Consider the following 14,756-nt stretch of genomic DNA (forward strand, 5'->3'; position numbering starts at 1 on the left):
TCAGGAGGACTTTGCTGCTGGTCTGAATTTCTTTCCTTTGTGCTTGAAGCTGTGCAGTGGGTTCTGGGACTTTGCTCTCTTGGCCTTCCTATGAGAGGAAGACAGCTTCTTCCACTTCTTGTGAGGGCACAGCAGGCAATGGAGAGCAGTAGGAACCAGGTAGGAACACAGCCCAGGTGGGGCTTCACCACTGCGGGGTGCAACGGCAGGTCATGCCGCAGCACCTGGAGGTCCCATCTTGAGATTCTTAGAGTGCAGAAGCTCCTCCTTGATCTCCTTCAATCTCAGCTCTTGAACAGCCTGTTTAGCCACTGAGCGCATGGCATCCTTGCAGCGATAGCATAAGCCCTCAATCTTCTCCATCTGGAACTGGTAGGGGAGCAGGATGGGGCCCTTGTTCTCTTCACTGAGAAGGTCCTCAATCTTGCCCAAGTGGGACTGTTCCCTGGGCAACACAAAGGTTAAGACTATGTCTGGGTTGTAGCACGCTGTCCTGCCAGTTTGATGGATGTAGGCCTCGGGGATGGGGGGAAGATCAAAGTTGAGCACAGCAGACACACAGTGGAAGTCTATGCCCCGGGCCACACCTGCCTCCATATTAGAGGCCTTGTCCCCTTTGGCTCCTCGCCCTGATGCTTGCCCTTGACTGGGGCCCCCAGGACTTCAGCATCCGTTGCTATGACACAGTCCTGGAAGCCTTGGTTGAACTGTGAGATGATGTGGCACCTGGAGAGCAGGGGAAGTGCTCCATTGAGCACACAGGTGGGGATGCTGAACTGCTCCAGAAACAGGTGTAGCCAGTAACTCCACTCTAGAGTGTTGACAAAGAGCAGAGACTTACCCCGAATCAATGACAGCTTGAGCAGGGAGCAGGAATTTTTCTCCTTAGTCTCACAGACCACCTGAAACTGCTGTAACTGGTCTGGCCCAGGCAACTGGGACTCCTATAGCTTAAGGGTAACCATGTTATGTAATACCAGCTCTTTGAGTGCTTGTACATCCTCGTTAAAACTATCCAATGTGGCCGGGCACTGTGGCTCATGTCTGTAATCCCAGTACTTCGGGAGGCAGAGGCCGGCGGATCACGAGGTCAGATTGAGACCATCCTGGCCAACATGGTGAAACCCCGTCTCTACTAAAAATATAAAAATTAGCTGGGCATGGTGGTGCGTGCCTTAATCCCAGCTACTAGGGAGGCTGAGGCAGGATAATTGCTTGAACCCAGGAGGTGGAGGTTGCAGTGAGCCGAGATCACGCCACTGCACTCCAGCCTGGGTGACAGAGTGAGACTCCATATCAAAACAAAACAAAAAAAATTATTCTTCCTGCAGCGCGTGCTGAGATTACAAGCATGAGCCACCGCGCCCGGCCTGCTACCCACTGTTGTAACACTTTCTGGTTTGATATCTGTGTGACTTCTGCCATTTATTGATTCTCTTTCCCTCCATGAACAACTTCTGACTTCCTGTCTTGAATTTTCCTTTCTCTGAGCACTTGGGAGGTTGCCTTTGGTAAAGTTCAAAGGTAAGAAATATTTGCTGCTTGTTTTGGCTAGAGTCTTGTAATAAGATATTTGGTTCAAAGTCAACTTAATTAAAAGGAGATGTTCAAGCTATAGGTATATTGACAAGACCTTTATGTTTTTTTCTTCTCTTTCTGGGTCTTGTTTTTCTGGGAAAAATATATTTTTATCTTTTCAGTCAACTGAATTGATTTTCTCCATCTTGTCTTCTTGCCACTCTTGATGCACACGAGAGGACCTAAGATAATTTCTTTTTTTTTTTTTTTTTTTTTTGTGAGAAGCAGTTTCACTCTTGTTGCCCAGGCCGGAGTGCAATGACACGATCTTGGCTCACTGCAACCTCCGCCTCTGAGGTTCAAGTGATTCTCGTGCCTCAGCCTCCCAAGTAGCTGGGATTACATGCATGCGCTACCACACCTGGCTAATTTTTGTATTTAGTAGAGACGGGGTTTCACTATGTTGGCAAGGCTGGTCTCGAACTCCTGACCTCAGGTGATCCACCTGCCTCAGTCTCCCAAAGTGCTGGGATTACAGGCATGCACCACCATGCCCAGCCAGACTTAAGATAATTACTTTTTTCTTTTTTTTTGTTTTTTTGAGACAGAGTCTCACTCTGTCGCCCAGGCTGGAGTGCAGTGGCGCAATCTCGGTTCACTACAACCCCTGCCACCTGGGTTCAAGTGATTCTTGTGCCTCAGCCCCCCGAGTAGCTGGGACTATAGGCATGCACCACCACACCCAGCTAATTTTTGTATTTTTAGTAGAGAACGGGGTTTCACCATGTTGGCCATGATGATCTTGAACTCCTGACCTTGTGATCTGCCCACCTCAGCCTCCCAAAGTGCTGGGATTACAGACATGAAGACCTAAGATAATTTCTTTTTTTTTTTTTTTTTTTTTTTTGGGACAGAGTCTTGCTCTGTCACCCAGGCTGGAGTGCAGTGGCACAATCTCGGCTCACTGCAAGCTCCGCCTCCCGGGTTCACGCCATTCTCCTGCCTCAGCCTCTCTGAGTAGCTGGGACTACAGGTGCCCGCCACCATGCCCGGCTAATTTTTTGTATTTTTAGTAGAGATGGGGTTTCACCATCGTCTCGATCTCCTGACCTCGTGATCCGCCCGCCTCGGCCTCCCAAAGTGCTGGGATTACAAACGTGAGCCACTGCGCCTGGCCGACCTAAGATAATTTCTAACAGCACAGACTCCTTGGAAAAATCACAGGAAGTGCCACAGACCCCATTTTGGGAAAAACCTTTTTTCCTCATGAAACCCCAGGAACTGAAAGCAGATAAATCCCTTGTATTAGTCCATTTTCATGCTGCTGATAAAGACATACCTGGGACTGGGCAATTTACAAAAGAAAGAGGTTTGTTGGACTTACAGTTCCACATGGCTGGGGAGGCCTCACAATCATGGCAGAAGGCAAGGAGAAACAAGTCACATCTTGTGTGGATGGCAGCAGGCAAAGACAGAATGAGAGCCAAGCAAAACAGCTTTCCCCTTATCAAACCATCAGATCTCATGAGACTTATTCACTATCATGAGAGCAGCATGGGAAAGACCTGTCCCCATGATTCAATTACCTCCCACCAGGTCCCTCCCATAACACGTGGGAATTCAAGATGATATTTGGGTGGGGACACAGCCAAAACATACCATTCCTCTCAAAATCTAAGGCTAAATGTACTTTTGGATATCCTAGTATATCCAGATACACTAGCCTAGGAGCTTGGTGTCCTAGGCTCCATACCTAGTTGGGTGTCCTCCTACCCCCTCCCCAAGAGGTAAGATTCCCATGGGGGATGGACTGATCAAAACTAGGTTGATTGGTTTTGGGTTGCTTTGCAATGAAATGTACAGTAAAGCCATTGCACTGTCTTGTTCCACAGCATTTCTCTTTTGGGGATCCAGAATCCAGTATAAAAATGGGACCCTGAATTTTTGGAGATCTGTTTGCTTTCCAGCTGTGCCTGCTTATTAGGCCCTAGAAACTGCATGTTTTCCTAGCCCTGTTCCTCAAAGGACTCCACCCTGAATCCAGTAATCCAATTAAGAATCTTAAAAACGGGCAAATAAAAAATCTTACAACTACTGGATCTTCTTCTGTCTATATATTTATGTGTTGTGTGTGATGTTTATATGAAAAAGTTCTGATTAATTGGCTTAATAATAATGGCATTTAAATCAAATATTTTGTCAGAAAAATTGTTTTAGTCTGTTTTCATGCTGCTGATAAAGACATACCCAAGACTGGATAATTTATAAAGAAAGGCTGGGCACGGTGGCTCATGCCTGTAATCCTAGCACTTTGGGAGGCCAAGGCGGGTGGATTACCTGAGGTCAGGAGTTCAAAACCAGCCTGGCCAACATGGTGAAGTTCCATCTCTTCTAAAAATACAAAAATTAGCTGGGCATGGTGGCGCATGCCTGTAATCCCAGCTACTCGGGAGGCTGAGACAGGAGAATTGCTTGAATCCAGGAGGTGGAGGTGAGCCATAATTGTGCCAATGCATTCCAGCCTGGGTGACAGAGATAAGACTTTGTCTCAAAAAAAAAAATTATAAAGAAAAAGATGCTTAATGGACTCACAGTTTCACATGGCTGGGGAGGCCTCACAATCGTGGCGGAAGGTGAAAGACACATCTTACATGTTAGTGGGCAAGACAGCATGAGAATGAAGTGATAGAGTTTCCTGTTATACAACCATCAGATCTTGTGAGATATATTCACTACCATGAGAACAGTATGCCCCCATAATTCAATTATCTCCCACTGAGTCCCTCCCACAATACATGGGAATTATGGGAGCTACAATTCAAATGAGATTTGGGTGGGGACACAGCCAAGCCATATCATTCCACCTCTGGCCCCTCCCAAATCTCATGTCTTCACATTTCAAAACCAAGCATGCCTTCCCAACAGTTCCCCAAAGTCTTAAGTCATTTCAGCATTAACTCAAAAGTCCACCGCCCAAAGTCTCATCTGAGACAAGGCATGTCCCTTCCACCTATGAGCCTGTAAAATCAAAACCAAGTTAGTTACTTCCTAGCTACAATGGGGGTACAGGCATTGGATAGGTACACCCATTCCACATGGGAGAAATTGGCTAAAACTAAGGGGCTAAAGGCCCCATGCAATTCTAAAATCCAGCAGGGCAGTCAAATCTTAAAGTGCCAAATGATCTCCTTTGACTTTGTGTCTCAAATCCAGGTCACACTGATGCAAGAGGTGAGTTCCTATGGTCTTGGGCAGCTATGTCCTTGGTGCTTTACAGGGTACAGCCCCTTTCCTGGCTGTTTTCACAGGCTGGCATTGAGTGCCTGTGGCTTTTCCAGATGGATGGTGAAAGCTGTTGGTGGATCTACCATTCTGGGGTCTGGAGGATGGTGGCTCGCTTCTCACAGCTCCATGAGGCAGTGCCCCAGTGGGGACTCTGTGTGGGGGCTTCAACCCCACATTTCCCTTCCCTAGCAGAGATGCTCCTTAAGGACCCCACCCTGGCAGCAAACTTTTGCCTGAACATCCAGGTGTTTTTGTATATCCTCTGAAATCTAGATGGAGGTTCCCAAACCTGAATTCTTGACTTCTGTGCACCTGTAGGCTCAACACCACGTGGAAGTTGCCAAGGATTGAGGCTTGCACCCTCTGAAACCACAGCCTGAGCTGTACCTTGGCACCTTTAACCATGGCTAGAGTGGCTGGGATGCAGGGCACCAAGTCCCTAGACTGCACACAGCATGGGGCCCCTGTGTCCTGCCCAAGAAACCATTGTTTCCTCCTAGGCCTTAGGGCCTGTGATGGGAGGGGCTGCTTCAAAGGCCTCTGACATGCCCTGGAGACATTTTCCCCATTGTCTTGGTGATTAACATTTGGCTCCTGATTACTTAGGCCAATTTCTGCAGCTGGCTTGAATTTCTCTTCAGAAAATGGGTTTTTGTTTCCTTTTTTTTTTTTTTTTGAGATGGAGTCTCACTCTCCTCACCCAGGCTGGAGTGCAGTGGCACAATCTTGGCTCACTGCAACCTCTGCCTCCTGGGTTCAAGCAATTCTCCTGCCTCAGCCCCCCAAGTAGCTGGGACTACAGGCACATGCCGCCACAACTGGCTAATTTGTTTTGTATTTTAGTAGAGATGGGGTTTCACCGTGTTGCCCAGGCTGATCTCAAACTCCTGAGCTCAGGCAATCAGCCCACCTTGGCCTCCCAAAGTGTTAGGATTACAGGCATGAGCCATCGTGCCTGGCCAGGTTTTTCTTTTCCATTACATCATTGGGCTGCAAATTTTCTGAACTTTTAGGCTGTTTCCCTTTTAAAATTGATTGCTTTTCACAGCACCCAAGTTACTTCTTTTTTTTTGAGACAGAGTCTCACTCTATCGCCCAGGCTGGAGTGCAATGGTGCAATCTCGGCTCACTGCAAGCTCCGTCTCCTGGGTTCACGCCATTCTCCTGCCTCAGCCTCTCCGAGTAGCTGGGACTACAGGCGCCCGCCACCACGCCCGGCTAATTTTTTATATTTTTAGTAGAGACGGGGTTTCACTGTGGTCTCGATCTCCTGACCTCGTGATCCGCCCACCTCGGCCTCCCAAAGTGCTGGGATTACAAGCGTGAGCCACCGCGCCCGGCCCCAAGTTACTTCTTGAATGCTTCACTGCTTAGAAATTTCTTCCACCAGATACCCTAAATCATCTCCCTCAAGTTCAAAGTTCCACAAATCTCTAGGGCAGGGACAAAATGCTGCCAGTCTCTGCTAAACATAACAAGAGTCATCTTTACTCTAGTTGCCAACAAGTTCCTCATCTCCATCTGAGATCACCTCAGCCTGGGTTTCATTGTCCATGCATGTCATTATCAGCATTTTGGTCAAAGCCATTCAACAAGTCTCTAGGAAGTTCCAAACTTTCTCACATTTTCCTGTCTTCTTCTGAGCCCTCCAAACTGTTCCAACCTCTGCCTGCTATCCAGTTCCAAAGTCATTTCCACATTTTTGGGTATCTTTACAGCAGTGCCCACTCCTGGTCCAATTTACTGTATTTGTTTGTTTTTACATTGCTGATAAAGACATACCCAACACTGGGTAATTTGTAAAGAAAAAGAGGTTTAATGGACTCACAGTTCTGTGTGGCTGGGGAGGCCTCATAATCATGGCAGAAGGTGAAAGGCATGTCTTACATGGTGGTGGACAAGGACAAAATGAAAGGGGTTTTCCCTCATAAAACCATCAGGTCTCATGAGATATATTCACCACCATGAGAACATTATGGGGGAAACCACCTCCATGATTCAATTATTTCCCACCTAGTCCCTCCCACAGCACATGGGAATTATGGGAGCTACAATTCAAGATGAGATTTGAGTGGGGACACAGCTGAACCATATCAAAAATAGAAACTGTAATTAATGCCTTTTAGTTAATGTGACTTTGAGAAATGAAGAGTTTTTTTTTGTTTGTTTGTTTGTTTGTTTTGAGATGGAGTCTCGCTCTCTCACCCAGGCTGGAGTGCAGTGGCGGAATCTCAGCTCGCTGCAAGCTCCGCCTCCCAGGTTCACACCATTCTCCTGCCTCAGCCTCTCCGAGTAGCTGGGACTACAGGCGCCCGGGACCACACCTGGCTAATTTTTTTGTATTTTTAGTAGAGACGGGGTTTCACCGTGGTCTCGATCGCCTGACCTCGTGATCCACCTGCCTCGGCCTCCCAAAGTGCTGGGATTACAAGCGTGAGCCACCGTGCCCGGCTAGAAATGAAGAGTTTTAAAGATTATTGGTAAAATAAAGCTATTTGGTCTAAATTAGTCATGTCAGATATTAGGTTTGCTAAATGCTTTAAGGTCATAAACTGCTTTGTCGTTTGAAAATTGTTCAACTTACTCGCTTTGGAGCCATTACATTCTAGGTAAGCCCTGGGGACATGTGGAGTTAGCCATGCCCCCTGGCTATGCTGGAATAAATCAGACTTTATCTGCATTTCTTTCTGGTGTCCTAGGCTCCGTACCTAGTACATAATTAAAATCACTTACCAGGTTTTTCACCAAAAATAAAAATTGCTAAGAGTTAACATTGTACCACATAATTGAGACTACTGAAAAAACAGTTTTACATGCGAGCTGTGTGAGGAAAGTAAAATGTGATTTTGACAAAAGATTATAAGAAGGCAAGGGAATGTGGGTTTTTGTGTGTGCCTAAATTAAAGGATTAAAGGATTGTTTTAAGTTAGATAGGATAAAGCTGAAGGTTTGAGCAAGTTGTGGAAGTTTTATAAAACATTAATATTGTAAAAGAAATTCTGTGTGGGAACATATCAGCTAAATTTAAAGGGGTATTATTTGATTTTTCCATAAATTGAACATTGGAATAAGCACAACAGGGTTTTCTTAGAGAACTGATCTTCTCTTCAACAAAAATTTGTAAAGGAGTTTAAGAGGCTTATGAGACTCTTACCTTATGGTCAAACTGATTAAGATTAGATAGATTTGCCTATAAGGTTTTATTAAAAATTGATGTTGACATTAATAGTACACAAATGCAAGGGTGAAATTTGACTTTCTCACACATGCACACTTATGTTTATTGCAGCACTATTTACAATAGCAAAGACTTAGAACCAACCCAAATGCTCATCAATGATAGACTGGATAAAGAAAATGTGGCACATATACACCATGGAATACTATGCAGCCATAAAAAGAAGGAGCTCATGTCTTTTGCAGGGACATGGATGAAGCTGGAAACCATCATCCTCAGCAAACTAACAGAGGAACAGAAAACAAAACACTGCATGTTCTTACTCATAAGTGGGAGCTGAACAATGAGAACACATGGACACAGAGAGGGGAACATCACACACTGGGCCTGTTGGGGGGTGGGGGAAAAGGGGAGGGAGAGCATTAGGACAAATGCCTAATGCATGCACGGCTTAAAACCTAGATGACGGGTTGATAGGTGCAGCAAACCACTATGGCACATGTATACCTATGTAACAAATCTGCATGTTCAGCACATGTATCCCAGAATTTAAAATAAAAAATTAAAGAAAGAAAAGAAATTTGGCTTTTCTCTTGAGTAAGATATTTATGTATATGAAAGAATAATGAAAGTTTTTTTTTTTTTTGGAGATGGAGTCTTTTTTTGTCACCCAGGCTGGAGTGCAGTGGCACAATCTCAGCTCACTGCAATCTCTGCCTCCCAGGTTCAAGCAATTCTCCTGCCTCAGCCTCCCGAGTAGCTGGGATTACAGGTTTGTGCCACCACATTCAGCTAATTTTTGTATCTTAGCAGAGACGGGGTTTCACCGTGTTGCCTAGGCTGGTCTTGAACTCCTTAGCTCAGGCAATCCACCCACCTCGGCCTCCCAAATTGCTGGGATTACAGGTGTGAGACACCATGGCTGGCCATTAAAGATTTTTGTTTGTCTTTTGAATAAACTATAGGAAAGGGAAGAGAAAGACAACAGACAGAGTTTGGGAAACTAAGTCTTCCCTCTATCAATGAGTAGAGGTTTTTGCCTTTTAAAAATTGTTATCATTTTGGCTAAATGAATGACTTATAGTGACCTTGATATGGTTTGGCTCTGTGTCCCCACCCAAATCTCATCTTGTAGCTCCCATGATTCCCACGTGTGGTGGGAGGGACTCGATGGGAGGTAATTGAATCATGGGGGCGGTTCTTTTCTGTGCTGTTCTTGTGTTAGTGAATAAGTCTCATGACATCTGTTGGCTTTAAAAATGGAAGTTTAATCCCAGCATTTTGGGAGACCGAGGTGGGTGGATCATGAGGTCAGGAGTATGAGACCAGCCTAGCCAAGATGGTAAAACCCTGTCTCTACTAAAAATACAAAAATTAGCCGGGTGCAGTGGAGGGCACCTGTAACCCCAGCTACTCGGGAGGCTGAGGCAGGAAAATCATTTGAACCTGGGAGGTGGAGGTTGCGGTGAGCTGAGGTTGCACCACTGCACTCTAGCCTGGGCAAGAGAGCAAGACTCTGTCTCAAAACAAAACAAAACAAAACAAAAACCAACAACAACAACAAAAAAACCCAAAAGCCAAAAAAAAAAAAAAAAAAAGGGAGCCTGCACAAGTTCTCTGTCTTTGCCTGCTGCCACCCATGTAAAATATGACTTGCTCCTCCTTGCCTTCTGCCATGATTGTGAGGCTTCCCCAGCCACATGGAACTGTGAGTTCTCCATTAAACCTCTTTCGTCTGTAAATTGCCCAGTCTCGGGTATGTCTTTATCAGCAGTGTGAAAATGGACAAATACAGACCCGCAATTCTATTTTATAACATTAAGTCTTTTAAAACTTTAACATATTTGACAGGCTTCCCAAAATCAAATTTTAGCTTCAAAATTAAGTCTTTTTAAACCTCTAAATTTGGGATGCTACAGAGTACCCCCGAAGCATCCAAAAGAGAGGAAAACAGAATTATTTGACAAGTTACATGGGAAGCATTGTTAAAACAAGAAATGTCTATCTTTCTTCAGCTTATATTTTAAGAATTTATTAATATATGTTCCCAAATCATACAGGATTTCTAAAATTCTAATATGCCTGAGTATATGCTATCAATAATAATTATGGTTATTATATTAAGATATTTTAGACCACAGAAATTTCCTTGTGAATTTTCTCTTTATGACAATTTAAAGTCATTTCCTTAGTTAACTGCTTAATTCTGATGCAGTTTCTGAAAGCTTCATAAGCAGGCAAAATCCTAGAATATAGTGTCTTTTAGGAGGTTCGTGAAAGGATGAAAAGGACCCTGAAAAGCACTCTTGAATACAGGTTTCTGATGACTTTAGAATCATATCATTTGGACTGAATAAGAATTCCTGGCACTTTAATGAAAAGACTGACTGGTTTATAAAACTGCTAATCCAAGTAGAACAAAAATTATTTGAAAACCAAGAGAATACTTTATCAGATTTTCATGCTAAATCAGCCAATACTGAAATTGTTTAAATATATGATTGGAATGAATTCCATGGTCTAAGTCAAATTACTTATGATAACCCATCAGTTATCAGTGCTATGTCCCTAAATTGGAGAAACAACTAGTATTTAAGGGGATATAAGTCCAGTTAAGCATGGACTCATGGAGAACTGGGACATTTGCCTTGTCCTTTCTGAGTCCTTAAAGCTTTTGTTATTAAAAGCTCTTCATTCCATGACTCATTACGGAAAAGATAAAATGATCCAAATTAAATACATATTGGTGTGGTGACTTCTAAATTGCTAAAATAGTTTATGACCAATGTTTGGTTTGTCAAACCCACATTCCTGGGAAGACAATCAAAGCTTCAAGCACATTCTGCTACCTGATGGAGCCACTTAAACATTTATAGAGAGAATTCATCTTGCACAGCCTTTAATCTATTTAGCCTTGAGTTGACACAGCACATGTTTCAGGGAGCACAGGGTTGGGGGTAAGGTTACAGATTAACAGCATTTAAGGCAGAAGAATTTTTCTTAGTACAGAAAAAATGGAGTCTTCTATGTCTTTATTTTTTATTATTATTATTTTTTTCGAGACAGAGTCTTGCTTTGTCACCCAGGCTGGAGTGCAGTGATGCAATCTTGGCTCACTGCAAGCTCCATCTCCCAGGTTCACACCATTCTCCTGCCTCAGCCTCCCAAGCAGCTGGGACTACAGGTGCCTGGCACCAAGCCCGGCTAATTTTTTTTGTATTTTTAGTAGAGACAGGGTTTCACCGTGTTGGTGAGGATGGTCTCGATCTCCTGACCTCATGATCCACCTGCCTCAGCCTCCCAAAGTGCTGGGATTACAGGCGTGAGCCACTGCGCCTGGCCTCTCCTATGTCTACTTCTTTCTACACAGATACAGTAACAATCTGATCTCTCTTTCTTTTCTCCACAGGCTCACACCTGTAATCCCAGCACTTTGGAAGGCTGAGGCGGGTGGATCACCTGAGGTCAGGAGTTCAAGACCAGCCTGGCCAACATGGTGAATCCCCATCTCTACTTAAAAAAATACAAAAATTAACTGGGTGTGGTGGTGCACACCTGTAATCTCAGCTGCTTGGGAGGCTGAGGCAGGAGAATCACTTGAACCTGGGAGGTGCAGGTTGCAGAGAGCTGATATTGCATCACTGCACTTCAGCCTGGGCAACAGAGCGAGACTCCGTCTCAAAAAAATTTTTTTTAATTTTATTAAAAAAATTGAGATGGGGTCTTGCTATTTTGCCCAGGCTGGACTCAAACTCATGGGCTCAAGCAATCTTCCCACCTCAGCCTTCAGAGTAGCTGGGATTATAGTTCTGAGCCACCATTCCTGGCTCAGCAGTGGGCTTTTGAAGGAAGAGTTGTGCTTTTTCTTTCATTAACCGTGCTGGACTGCATGATTGGAGGATGTATTCCTGATTTCAGGAATCCTGCATGAACCTCTTTTTAGCCTTGGTTCCCCTGCAAGCCTTCCTGGACTCCAAGGTTAGCTCCTGAGAAGGGCCTTCACAAAGCTTCACAGAGAGTTACAGGCCTACATTTATTTTGATTGCTCTAATTTTCTAGACATTTTCATTTTTCTTCCTCTTTATTTTGAAAATGTTCAAATCTACAGTAAAGGGTATGGAAGGCAGAATAATGGTCTCCCAAAGATGTCCACATTCTAATTTCTGGAACCTGTGGATATGTTATCTTAGATGGCAAAAGGGACTTTGCAGATATGATTAAATTAAGGATTTTGAGATGAGAGGAGTGTCCTGGATTATCCAGGTGGGCACAGTGTAATCACATGAGTCCTTTAAAGGCAGGCAAAGGGTCAAACAAGGGTACAGAAGGCAGGCAGAGGATACAGAAAAGGAAATGCGATGATCAGAGCAGAGGTTAGACTGATGTGTTTTGAAGATAGAGGAAGGAGCCACGAGCTAAGGAGCGTGGGTGGGGTTTGAATCTGGAAAAGGAAACATTCTTCCCTGAGCCCTCAGAAGAAACAGCTCTGCCAACACCTCTCAGCTCCATAAGGCTCATTTTGAATTTCTGACTTCTAGAACTTTAAAACAACAAATTTGTGTTCTAAGACACCATGTTTATGGTAATTTGTTAAGAGCAGAATAAGAAACAAGGTCTGCAGCTTATAGCTGCAGCGAACACCGAGAATGAAGTACTCAGACAATTCTAGCTAAGCGGGCAAGTAGCAGCTCTTCTGAGAGAGTGCTGCTTTAAGATGGGTAAGCCAAGTATTTATTGAGAGGGCTTGTTAAACTACAATTTAGACAAACAAGAGACATCCGCTAGGTAACGATTTGCGGTCTGGTCACGAGGCACATATAGCCTCGTTTGTTACGTCTAAAAGCACTCAGAACACATTCTTAGGAGGCTGTTCTCAGCCCTCCTTATCACACAACTCCTTATTACACAGTTCCTTATCACACATTCCGTTCCTTGCCCTGTTTTCAGGGTCAAGGAATTTCAGTCTCATGCACAAACAACATACACACAGTGCCTCAGTATTTTTCCATGTCTCGACCTCAAATGCCTTGTACATAAGCTTGAATATGTTGCTGTGCACCCCCCACGTCTCCCCCTTCTTTAATTCTTAGAGTATGCTGGTTATCTAATGCAAGGTAAGTTTCTATCGTTCTTCCCTGGTCATAGATGCTTGGGCGGGGGGTCAGCACAGAGCCATTTGCAGATGCCTAGCAAACAGATACAAAAAAAGAATAGGTATAGTGGCCATCACCCAAATGCGTATGTTTAACCCAGACAACTAAGTGTTCAGGTTTAACCATTGAAAACCTTCTTGTAATTGCTGAAGGATATTTGTAATTGCTGTGATCATTCTTTTTTTTTTGAGACGGAGTCTCGCTCTGTCACCCAGGCTGGAGTGAGTGCAGTGGCGTGATCTTGGCTCACTGCAACCTCTGCCTCCTGGGTTCACACCATTCTCCTGCCTCAGCCTCCCGAGTAGCTGGGACTACAGGCGCCCGTGACCCGCCCGGCTAATTTTTTGTATTTTTCGTAGAGACGGGGTTTCACCGTGTTAGCCAGGATGGTCTAGATCTCCTGACCTCGTGATCCGCCCGCTTTGGTCTCCCAAAGTGCTAGGATTACAGGTGTGAGCCACTGCCCCCGGCCTGCTGTGATCATTCTTTAAGTTGTTTCTTTAACTCGCACTCAAGAGTAGAAATTTGAGAGGATAAGTGGTCCTGAAAAGCCCCTTGTAGGTGTGCCTTCACTGTCTCCCAAGTATTTTGGGAGCTATTATATGGCAGAGGTGTGACACAGATAGAATTATATTGCCAATCACAATGTAAATTTTGACAAGTAATGAATACCTGCTGCTGATCCCCCAGCCATTCAACAGCGGCTTTAAGAGCCTCCAGGTGAGACAAAATAGTTTTATCAATATTTACTTGTTCTTGAAATCCATGGGTTACTTTGTATACCATGTGGTTCGCTACCGAGGCTGTGTGAATAGATTCTGTCAGAGAAATAGCTGTAGTAGTGAGAGGTGACAGTGTGCTGGCAGTCCTCACAGCCCTTGCTTGCTCTCGGCGCCTCCTCTGCCTGGGCTCCCACTTTGGCAGCACTTGAGGAGCCCTTCAGCCCACTGCTGCGCTGTGGGAGCCCCTTTCTGGGCTGGCCAAGGCGGAAGCCGGCTCCCTCTGCTTGCGGGGAGGTGTGGAGGGAAAGGCGCCAGCGGGAACCCAGGCTGCCCGCGGTGCTTGTGGGCCAGCCGGAGTTCCAGGTGGGCGTGGGCTTGGCAGGCCCCACACTGGGAGCAGCCGGCTGGCCCTGCCAGCCCCGGGCAATGAGGGGCTTGGCACCTGGGCCAGCAGCTGCGGAGGGTGTACTGGGTCCCCAAGCAGTGCCAGCCCACCGGCGCTGTGCTCAATTTCTCACCGGGCCTTAGCTGCCTTCCCACGGGGCAGGGCTCGGGACCTGCAGCCTGCCATGCCTGAGCCTCCCACACCCTCCATGGGCTCCTGAGCGGCCTGAGCCTCCCGGACGAGCGCCACCCCCTGATCCACAGTGCCCAGTCCCATCAACCACCCAAGGGCTGAGGAGTGTGAGCACACGGCACGGGACTGGCGGGCAGCTCCACCTGCAGCCCCAGTGCGGGATCCACTGGGTAAAGCAGCTGGGCTCCTGAGTCTGGTGGAGATGTGGAGAACCTTTATGTCTAGCTCAGGGATTGTAAACACACCAATCAGCACCCTGTGTCTAGCTCGAGGTTTGTGGATGCACCAATCGACACTCTGTGTCTGGCTGCTCTGGTGGGGCC

General features: G+C 45.6%; 1 pseudogene; it reads right to left on the reverse strand.

Moving 5' to 3' along the window:
* On the reverse strand, positions 1-13,901 carry LOC115837565 (annotated as a pseudogene).
* Between the last annotated feature and the right edge of the window lie 855 nt (positions 13,902-14,756).

This window comes from Nomascus leucogenys, chromosome 12, assembly GCF_006542625.1.
Source record: "Nomascus leucogenys isolate Asia chromosome 12, Asia_NLE_v1, whole genome shotgun sequence".
Classification (NCBI taxonomy): domain Eukaryota; kingdom Metazoa; phylum Chordata; class Mammalia; order Primates; family Hylobatidae; genus Nomascus; species Nomascus leucogenys.